Below are 12,491 nucleotides of genomic sequence, written 5' to 3' on the forward strand. Positions count from 1 at the left end.
ATGTCCGTCCGTCCTAAGTTTGCCTCAACCAAATGTTATGAAACTTATACACAATGTTTTTACCATAAAACACAGATCAAGTTCGAATTTGGGTGTCGTCACTCATACAGTTCTCTAGTGTTGCCCCTTTATAACGTTATATGCAAGCGAGGCATCATCTGTGTCCCATGGACACATTCTCTCCATTTATTTAGATCCGAGTCGTTCACTTTTTAATCTGAATAAATTGGAAAACAAAATTCTTAAAAGAACGTAGAATAAAAAGATCAGTTCAGAGGAAGCAGTTTACTCTTAGACTACAATATTGGTATGACAAATATTAAAAACATAATTACAAGCACAACAACCAATGGTCAGCAATACATTATCAAACAATGTTCGAAATAACTGTCGGGCAACTCAAAATAAAATTAACCTAGTTTTATTATAGGATGCCGTTTACATGTAACAAACTGAAATGCCGCCAGCTGTTCTGCAGAGTATATTTCATACAGCAATTTTTAAAAAAAAAACAGAAAGGCACGACCTTGTGCAATACCTGCAATAAATTTGTACAAAAGGTCAATGCAGATAAATTACAACAGAAACAAAATAATCTTTTATAAAATTATCAAATTATAAAGAAACTAGATTTCAACTCCATCAGGCAAAGTTGACATTAGGTGGATTTGGCTATTGTTTTAGGTCCTTTTAGATCATATAGCTCTTCAACTCTTTCGGTTCTTATACATCCTTTGCTTTCAAATATTCTGCTTTGACTGTTCATGATGAAGGTAAATCAAGAAAAGCGCTTCGGACGCAATAAATTTATAACGTATTGTTTTCATTACCAAACTAATTAATTATAATTCCATTATATACCAAACATATAATTTAACAAAAACAGAGCAATATTGTACCGGTAAGCCTTAACGAATCAAATGATTAAAGGATTCTTTTCTTTTCTTTTTTGTTTTTACCTTTTAAAGTTAACAATATACTGAAAGTTGAATCTTTTAGAGTAGTATGCGCAGAGATTGTTAGAAATGTTCTAAAAAAAAAATATTCACCACATAATCTCATCAACTAATGAGGGAAAACAGACTATTATAGACCGGACAAAAATTATTACAACTAGTTGGACTAATATCTTTCAAATTTTAATTTTGTACACTTTTCAATTGTCATCTCTAGCTTATATGTTCCATGTTATTATCTTTTTGTTTTAATGCAGATTTCTACTAATCCGGTAATGGATTTTATATCTACATGTCAAATACAGTTTCAACAGATTTATCTTTACAATAGGCATGTTTTACTAAATGCATAGTTACATGTTTATCTTAATCATTATGTTTTTTGTGCACTTCTTAAAATTAGTCTATATTGAGTTCAGAAAAAGGACACTAACCGTAAACCCGGAACTCAATATTGTAAAGTCTCATATATTCTAATTGGATTGTTTATAAAATTGTTAAACTTTATCCCGACTTTAATCTTCGTTTGAAAACGAACAAATGTTCTTGTTATGGTACACAGCAGAGAAACGAAATAAAATGAATATCTTTTCGTAATGGATATGTGTCAATGCTTTGCGCTTGTGTCGTAGTAAATCTCGAGGCAGCAGGGGTCCGTATGAAACCCGATCACTGATGTTGGGGGGGGGGGGGGGGGGCATGTATGAAAATACGGTTTTAACCTCAGTGATTAAATTTTATAATTTAAAGTCGACAGTTTTAGTTAGACAAAAAATCTAATTTACCAAAAATGTTCAAGAACAGTTGGTTCCTCAAGAAGAACGATGGATACGGCTTCATACTTAACCAAAGCAATTGCAATGTCAAAGGGAAAAAAATAAAGGTTATGGTGCTATGTGGTAAAACACAAACCTTTAAACAATCATTTATATCCCAGAATATCTCTTATAAGTTGGTCTTTCCGGCCATACAAAATATCCTTTTTATAAATTATCATACTCAATTGATTTTTAAATCTTTTACATTTAAAATTAGAACCATTTTACAGCAGGTTTAACATATGCTCGAATAACTACATTACATGTATGTTTCATTTGAATTCTTAGTGATTTTGATTGGCTCAACACAATTGCGAGGAGGCACTCTAACATCATAGGCGTCGCCAGGAAAACTCAATTTGCGACAGTAAAACAACAGATGGACGTCCGTAAAGCTTCAAATACAATACAGTTATCTCTTACATGTAAGACATATTAGTACATACAATGTACATTATGCTGTGATACTGGGAAGTTAAGAAAAGGTTAGAATACCTTTGAAAATAACTCTTGTAAAATAAATTTTAAGGAAATTATGTTCTGTACATTTGGTTTTCATTTTCATTTTCAGCAATACGTTTTGGATCCAAAGAAATGCAGGCCCTACGTATACCCTGCAGTCCTCGCCCTTGAAATGCAATGAAATAATAAATGTTAATAGATTCTGATTATTGTTAAATTATTTGAATATATAGCATATAATTTGGTTTATAATTGTTTCGACAGCTGTATTTTATTGCTCGTTTGAGAAGTTCTTCTCTTAATGATCCATAACTACTTTCGGGTGTTTGTTTTTGTTTCTGTGTCTCGTCGAGAATTTATAGCTTAGCAGTCAGATAGCGGTCAGATCATAGCCGTAAAAACAATTATTATTGAAATTATTTTGATAGATAACGCTGTCTTCTTGTTTCGATCAGTTTCGTTAGCAGTTCTTATCTAACCAAAAATATTATTATTCTGGAATTACAACACTTTTTTATATGTATCTAAAGTTTTGTTTTTAACTTTTGCATGTTTTTACGGATTACTTTACATTATGACTTCTCGAAGAAAAGGGAAATCTGCAAGTCGGTTTTCTCTGTATTCAATTCAAATCAACAGACAAGAAAGTGACTGTTCGTCTTGGTCAGTTAAGAAATTCAAGGAAGAACTGACAAATATTAGAATAAACATTACTTCAAAATGAAGTAAAACAGTGTTACAACAAATTTATTTTGATAACCTCAAATCAGTTTCCAAACCTGAACAATTGTCAAATGAAGACCAGGAAGGCTCGCCAACTTTACAAACTGTGACCAGTCATTCGTCTAATGAACTTCCACATCTGATAGGAAATTCCACAGAAGTTGTAATAGAACTAAGGGATTCTATGAATTCTAACACCAATAGGAATAATTCTAATACTCCTTTTAATATCAGCGGAGTTTTCTGTGAATATACAAGATACAAGACGAAATAGGTTTCATCAAGTGCACACAGCAGATGATCATGTGTTTACATTATACAAATGGTACGGTGTTTCTCCTAGTGAAAGCGATTGCAGGATAAATCCCACACTTAACACAGCTACTATTAACGGAGTGCCATCATCGTCTGTTCCCTTTTTGAATATCATTTCACCACTTTTTTTCATTTAAAAAGCAAATAATTGAAGGTAGGGACGTTAATTTAGCCGGATTACTAATGAAAGATTACGAATCCGTTCAGGCGGCTAATACTTTACTTACTAACAGTGGTCTAGAAATTAATTTGCCAGGAAAAAAGGATATCCGGCTTCATAGATCGCTCACTATTAAAGAGTTCGTATGCGCTTTTGGCAAATATAAGCGCGTGGTGTGTAGGGTTTTTCCTCAACGCAGCGAAGAATTAGATTGTAAACTAGCTTACATATTACAGATTGAATCTAGCTACGGTGAGAAATTCTATGAATATCATAAGCTTTTTGCAGCCAAAGCTGAAACTGCCCTTTGCGATTTCAAAGTTAAATTTGACTGGGGAGTAAAAGACAATGACATTCTTACGCTTTTAGCTCCGCCTGCAAGAACAGACGTTTGTAGACTTTGTTTCGCTATCAATCACGGAACAAATTGTTGCCCTCTTTCTTCTCAATCAGTAGAACGTAATACTTATCCGAAGAATAGACCATCTTTGCGTTGATAGGAGGGGTAGAACACGAGTTTTGCACGATGGGAAAGAGATCTACAATAACTATAACACCACAAGGGGATGTGCCAGACAGGGTTGTTCTTTGACTCATATTTGCAGTTCTTGTTTCGCTTTTCATTCCGCCTTTAACTGCAACAAAGATACTCAAAAGAACAAATCTTCTAGAGGGTCGACAACAATCAACGAAGATAAAAAATGACTAGTAACAATTCCCGTTATCGAAAATTCACCGATCAATGTTAACTTGTTACGTGATTTATTGAAAAAACACATCCGGATATAAATTTTGTAAAATTATCTTTGTAGTGGGATAAACGAGGGGTTTGACACTATGGTTAAATGTACTGATATACCGACTCTTGAATGTAAGATTAACTTTTCAGCTCGCTCTCAACCTTTATCCGTGCGGGAGCTTATTGACAAAGAATGTGAAAAAGGTTTCTTGTCAGGTCCGTATAAAATTCCACCGTTTAACTATTATCGAGTCAACCCTTTGGGACTTGCTGTGGGGAAGTACTCCGGGAAAAAAGCGGTTTATATTGGATTTATCAGTCCCACATGACGTTGATGATGATTGTAGTATTAATGACTTGATCAGTAAAGAAGATTGTTCAATGCCGTATGTCATAATAGACGATGCGATCAAAGTTATACGAAAATTAGGTCGTTTTTTATTGTGCTCAAAATTCGATATAGAGTCCGCTTTCAAACAATTCGGTATTAGAAAGGACCAGTGGCATTTATTTTGCATTACATGGTATAAAGAATACTATTTCTTTAATAGGCTAGCGTTTGGTTGTAGGAGCTCGCCAAATATTTTCGATAACTTATCCAGAGCAATTTGCTCGATTGCTACTAATATCTACAAAATTGAATAAACATTTCACCTTTTAGGTGATTTCTTGACTATAGACAAACCCGATTCTTGCGCAGAGAGAACTATGGCATTAATGACTACTCTTTTTAAAAGACTTAATATTCCACTGGCTAAAAACAAGGTTGTTAGCCCTTGTACAGTTATTGAATATTTGGGTATTATATTTGATACGGAAAAGATGGAGACCCGCTTTCCTTTAGATAAAACAAGTTGCATCAGTGAATTTATCAAGAAGTTTTTAAACAGACAATCTTGTACTAAAGGTGAACTTCTACAATTGTTAGGGCATTTCAATTTTACCATGCGGGTTATAATTCCGGGTCGTTCATGTGTTTCATATCTTATATCTTTATCAACAACTGTCAAGGATCTCAAAGACAAAATTTATTTGACCGATGAATGTCGTACCGATTTGCGTTTTTGTTACTCGTTTTTGGTAAACTGGAATGGCATTAACATGTTTTATGATTCTGACTAAACTAGTGTTAGGGATATCGAGTTATATACAGATGCGGCTTCTACCATTGGTTATGGTGGTTATTTCAAGGGGAAATGGTTTTGCTCTCCTTGGCCGGATGATTTATATTCTCAATGTGAAAAGAAATATTCCATGGCTTTTCTAGAACTCTATCCTATAGTCTTTGTTATGGGGTCATTCATGGACTACTAAAAGAATCTTATTTCGATGTGACAAGGATGCCACCGTACATATTGTTGAAAAAGGTCGTTCCAGATGTTTATTGATAATGAAACTTATGAGAACTCTTACTTTGTATGCCTGTAAAAATATTTTTTTGTTTTCGAGCCGAACACGTTCCTGGAGTTCAGAATAATATCAGTGACTCTCTTTCTCGTTTACAGCTAGAGCGTTTCAAGATCCTTGCATCTTTAGCAGACAAAGTACCTCACAAGTGCCCGCCAGTCTCACGAGTAAATGTGGAATTAAAGTCTACAGTGTCGGATTTATGGCGACATGAGTTATCAACTAGAACATCTCAGACTTATAAAGTTGGATATCGAGCTTATACCTCATTTCTTGCTAGCAACGATGTTGTCTGGTTAGGTAAACCCATGCCTCCGATTTCTGATGATATTTTGATTTATTTTGTCGCACATTGTTACAAAAACTTGAGACTTTTACATACAACCATTAAATTGTATTTATGTGGAATTCGGTTTTTTTATATCCAAAGTAACTGTGACCATCCGTTTGATTTTACAAATGAATCGACACTCCATAGACTCAATATAGTAATGCGCGCCGTCAAATGTATACAAGGAGAGCATAATTCAAAACCACGTCTTCCTATTACTTTTCAGGTACTTGGGAGATTTTGCAATTCTCTTAGAGCAGGTGTTTTCTCTACCTTTACTGATTGTATGTTAGAAACGGCTTGAACAGTAGCCTTTTTTGGATTTCTTAGATGTGGTGAATTTACAGTTTCAAAATATTTTGATTCTACTGTATTTCCAAGGACACGATTCGAAAAGCACAGAAGTCTTTGACATTGTCTAAAAATATCTGAGTCATATTCGATATTTGGACATTATCGAACTTGAATGTATGTTATTTTATCAAAGAACAATGTACTTTAACTGTGAACTTGTTGACCATAATTGAACTTTTATTTGAATTAACTTTAATTGTTATGAACTATTCAGCCATTCGAAGAGTGGACACTTAGACTATCTTTATACAATATCGTTTAGCAGAAGAAACAATGTATTTTAACTTTAAGCCTTATCTATAGTGACAATTATTTGAATTCGAATTAACCGATTTCATAGAATATTCAGTCGTTCGAAGAGTTGCTGTTTTTCCCCTGATACATGTAGACTTATATTTTACTGTAATTTACGGAACTTGTATCATTGAATTTTTGCCGAGAAATGCGTATTTCAATTTAGAGCCTGCAGGGAACGTGAAAAGTAACACATGTGAACTTTATAGTTTTCTAAATATTCAGCCATGTGACGAGTTGCTGTTTTATTTTTCTAGATACATTCAAACTTTACAGTTATGTTATTGTGAATCATATTTTGTATATTCATTTTGTTTTTCTCTCTCTCTTTTACATTTTCACCACATGCGACTTGAAGGCTCCCTTTATACCCTCTTTTGAATTCCACCTCACTTAATATCTTACAACTTGGGGGACTACTCAGCTCATATATATATATTTTTTCTCATATATAATCTGAGAAATGGCTATTCATTGCATTTTTTATCACTGTTCAGTCTTTTAAATGACAATTTCTTATCCCCCAAGTTCTATCAAATTACAACTCACATTTCATTAGTTATACTACAGTTGATAGTAAAGGTCACGTCGAATTTCCTGTCAACCACTGTTTCGCAATCATCAATAGTTCGCGCAAACTACGTTTTACAACAGCTCAGGATTCAGATAATTCGACGGAAAAATATTTTCAAAATTAGCTAAAATATTTTCAAAATTAGCTGAGATGATTTCCCAAGGGCAATACTATATTATTTTTTTTTGTAATAAATTTTATATTTCCCTTATATTTGTCAGTTTTCTCTGTTGAAATTATTCGTTTTCAGTCAGGCATTTTGTCTCTGTTATAGCACCAGCAGCCACTTAATTACAGACAGCTTTACTTAACTTGGTACAGGTCATTAAGGTCAATTACAAGTGTATACCGGTTGTAACCTTCAGAATATTAATCAACGAGTTGTTAACTATGTCACAACGTAGTTAATTTACGGTATACCTTTTTGGAGAAACTTTGTGGTTATAAAGTCCATTTAATAGACAAAAATGATATGCAAGTGATATTTGATACATTATATATTGCGAGTTAAATTTCAATATTTCCAATACCAGTTGAAATTCAACATTTGCACTATACCATTATTATAGATACCATAGATGTATACATCTATGAAGATACAGAGATGATAATTTCCACCTTGGTGTGAATACAATTTAGAAATACAGGTGTTACTTTCCAATTCTGCTGATAGATGTACATAATTGTTACTGGCCTAGTTCTTAGCTTTACAATGAGTCACCATTGTATTAAAAATTGAAAAAAGTTCTATTTTTGTATTTAAAAGAAAAGAAGATACTAAAAGGAATAAAAAATCATAAGCCGTATTAATGCCCGAGAGATGTTGTAATTCATAATACACTTTCAAAATATAGAGAGAAAAAAATATTTCGGAGAGTTAATAATTATGATATTACAAATGATTATATGCAACGGGCACGCTTTCTAAAAGTTTTTTTTTTTTAATCGGGCCTTACACTTCATTCTTTTATCCAAAACTAGCCGGAAACACCATAACCTATTGAAAGATTTCCTAGCATAATTCATCCAGTAAGCAGGAAAGATTCTATTATAAGTAGCCAAACAAATAGTCCCCACAATGTTCATCCGGCTAGCCAGACACGCACTCCTAAGAATATTTTCCAGACAGATAGAAACTAACTTCATTTAATAAAAACAATATCACAGCCATATTCGAATTGTTTGTGGAATACTAAAGTGAACTAGAGAAGGCCGAACGGGGACCTGTATTTGCTGACATTCACGTCATTTGAAATCTGTTGGATACTTGTCTCATTGGTTATCATACCACATCTCCTTGTTTTACAAAGAAAGGTTAAATAAACTGTTTAACTTACTTTTAACACGTATCTTCTATTCCAAGACAAATATACTTATATACAATTTTTTTCTCCTGGTTTTATCACATATTTACAGAAAAATGTAAAGACATAATGTTTTGTTGGTATGTCATTAACTCTATTCACATTTTCTTCCAGTTTCCAGATCCACTTTAATGAATGAAGATCGCCAAAAATTGCTGTGTTACTGAATTAATTATAGGATAAATGAATGCAAACAATGATAACAACACAACTTGTGACTATCAGAAGTTGCAGTTTTGATTTAACAATAGTTCGACCTTCACACTGTTGAATTGTTCTTATCAAAGAAAATCAATTTTTGTAATATTTTTTAATGCTAGATAAGTCGTAACTGAATCTTCATCTTCAGTATGTTTAGTTTTGTAATTATCCCATCTACTTTGGTTATTATTTCAAGGAATGTTATTTCTTAAATATAATTATTTATTTATGCTAGACTTAGTATCGGATTACTTTTTCTTTAATATAAGATCTGAATATCTGCGTTTCGTTTGATGAGTTTAATTGAAAACTTCCTGGTCCGTTAAGAGTGTCTTTTTTACGGTAACCTGACACATCTGTTTTAGGGGAATGCAATCACAGCCATCACTGTTCAGGCAAGGTGAAATTCAGTGTTAATTGATATTAACACTTCATTAGTGATTTGGCTGCTATCGTAAATTGGTTTATAGTAACGATATAATCCGGTAGTTTCCTACGTCATACAAGTCCTTGCGTTTCGCTAAGGGAAAGTTAAATGAGCGGAATAATGGGACGGACTAAATTATAAGCCATCATAATAATTGCCCTGAAAGTGTTTCATGGACAAAACCCTGTCTTGAGCCCCAATACTCCCATTCCACATCAATTCAACAATTATTTCTTTTCCAAAAATTATCGTTGATTTGTATCGTATACGTATGAACACCAAAACGTCATATATTCACTGATGACATAATTGCTTACTATCAATGTGCCACCCGACCCTAGAGAGGGTTGTAACTTCTTTCCAAGAAAAGGACACCAAGAATTCTGATAAAATCAAATTAAATACTAGTAACACTAACTGATTGAAACGGAGTGTTTTAGCAGATAATAAACCTTAATAATTATATACACGCCGCACTACACAGGCAAAATTTGCTCACGTGAATTTCACATCAATCTCACATGAAATTCACGTGAAAATTTTCATGTGAGGTTCACCTCAAACGAGCTTATACATGAAACTCACGTGACAATTTTTATGACAATTTCACATGAATTGAGATTCACATGAATCTCACATACAATTTTTCACATGAATTTCACATGAACTTTACAAAAAACAAAATTGGTATTTTTCATGATTTTGATTAAATTTTAAAACTTAGATGTTATTTGAAATACGTTATTTAAAAAATGCATGTTATTTTTACGTGAAATTTACGTGACTTTCACAATAGATTCACGTGAAATTTGCGTAACTTTCACATGAGATTCACGTGAAATTAACTTGACATTTTCGCTTCGGCTATGTTGCAGTTATTGTCTCCATTCAACTTTGATCCATGGAAGAGGATAGTAACTATTTGAGCTGAAGAACAGATAAGTAGAATATAAAAGGATATGGAGTAAATGTACATGGGACAAAATCGCACACAATACATAGAAAAGGTAGAAAATTATCAATGAACAGGGATTTTATTCCTGTTCTTCATCTTGAGTGTCTGTTTTGAGGAACAAGTACTGGACAATATGACGGATGACGCGTGCGAATACACTTGACCCTCCCAGCACATTATATCCCTAGTTCTGATTTTTGAAAGCCATCATTCAATTATTTTTAGTTTTGTATCTAATATTCAAGCACATTGACGTCAAAGGAAATATTTAAATCCTAGAAACCATTGAAAATTTTAAATAATAACTGTTTATGATGATTAGAAATGAAGGCCCTTTAAGACAAATTTATACACGTAGCATCTCAGAATTCAACAATCTACTTAAACTATATCTCAATCTCTAATTTCCACCAGATCAAACCCCTTAGGGCGTTGTTACCATTTTACCTTATGTAGTACTTTAAGTATAATAGTTAAAACCGTTAAGGTTGTTCGCCACTTTGTTTCAAAATAACAAGCTTTTTAAAACAGTGTTATAAATTGATGGTATATAAATAAAGGAACTAAAAAGCAGAAATAAACGAAGGGTCTGTGTGCTTGATTTCGAGATATAAGCCATTGAAAATTTGACGGGAAATGATTCTCTCTAGATTTTTCATTCATTTAACTTTGGCATCTTTTTTCTTTTAAAAACTATGAAAAAATAACAAGGATTTAATATGATTTTCAAATATGGCTTTTAAAACTATATGTAATAGAATTATGAAAAGAAAAGTAGGGGTTAGCAGGCAAATTTTGTAATAGTACTACGTGGAATAACCAAAGGATTCCAAATATCTGGCAAAAAATCAAAAACAAGATGAGCAAACATCCTTAACACGTAGATATATCTAGCCGTCTTTTCATCAGATCAATATGATGAATTACCAAAGTCATTGAAGTGTGACTAAGGACCGGAGCCCGGTATTCTGCTTGAAACTGTTTTATTTTATTTTTCACTTTAAATTAAATAAAATATACATAATTATTAATTCCAAAGGAGAAAGTACGCTTGGAGTCAAATCTTAGATATTCGGTATTAAATGTTGTATGTATCCATTTAAACTAAAAAATGCTTTTTTGGTTCAAAAAAACATATAATCCTTTTTTGAGTTATACAGCTATGAAATGTCAGTAAATTCAAATGAGAGCGAAATCATGCAAAGTTTTTACTAATTGACTTGTACACAAACATGCTTATTATATGCTTGATTGTAAACTTGTATATTATGTTGGTCTTAGATGATCTTTGTGAGAAAGTTACAGTATAATTTTCCAGTAACGCTGTCCATTGGGAAGTCCTCTATCTTTAACTTGCCATAATAGATGTTACGTTGTTTTTTTACTGTTATAATGTGCATATGTCAACGACACAATTGTTCCAAAGTAAATCGGTAGGATGTGTATGACGAGATGTACTACAATATAAACAACATCATATCATCATGTAGCAATGGTAAAAAAAATGGCATTCTTGTAAAACAAATTGAGTTACTTCGGGCACAGGCGTTTCTGGAATGACCCCCGCCCCCCTTTTTCTAATTTTCATTTTTTGCCACGTGGTGTATACGAATGTAGATCTTTTTACAAAGTCGTCTTCTTTGGTATCATAAAAAACAAACGCAAATTATAAGGTTTCTGATGAAAATATCGGAAATACTTACGCGTAAAATAGTACCATCTAAATTTCCTTTTCCCTAGCAAACTCTTCATCAATACCAGTTGAATATGTATAGTTTCCTAGGGAAATATTTGTGTTGTCTACTTCCTATCGAAATTATTCATGTTCGTTACAAAAATATGTTCCTTTTTGCCTATTCTTTTCATAAAAAATAATCCTATATCAGATATTCCTTTTTTATCACTGATTGTTCGTTTAATCCTCTGAAATTAAATTTGTAAAGTTAAGATGATTTCAATAAGTAATATTGAATCATGTTTAGAAATCTATGCTTTTTTGTTACATTTTATAAGGAGGCAAATCGAATTTCCGTTGTTTCCCACACAAAATACGTTCCTTGTGGAAATTATTCATTTTCTCAAAAACAAAGAAGTATCCTTCTGATATGATGAATTATTCCTATAGTCAGCTTAATTTCAGTAGCAGTGCTAAATCATGATTTGAACTCTTTGTAGTTTTTATGCATTTTATTCAAATAGCAATCCAATTTAAATATTTGTTTACTCTGATTTTTTTATTTTCATATTTTTTATGATTAATTTTCCATTACCTTTTACAAAAAAAACCCTAAACAAGACACTCTACTGTTTATAGTTGTCAGTAATGTAAAGACAAATAAAATCATACTTTTTGAACCAAGATATCTCGTAATATGATATTGTTTGTAAGTATCCTCTCAAATAGAATATTA

Source organism: Mytilus californianus, unplaced genomic scaffold (assembly GCF_021869535.1).
Source record: "Mytilus californianus isolate M0D057914Y unplaced genomic scaffold, xbMytCali1.0.p SCAF_7, whole genome shotgun sequence".
In the NCBI taxonomy this organism is placed as follows: Eukaryota; Metazoa; Mollusca; class Bivalvia; order Mytilida; family Mytilidae; genus Mytilus; species Mytilus californianus.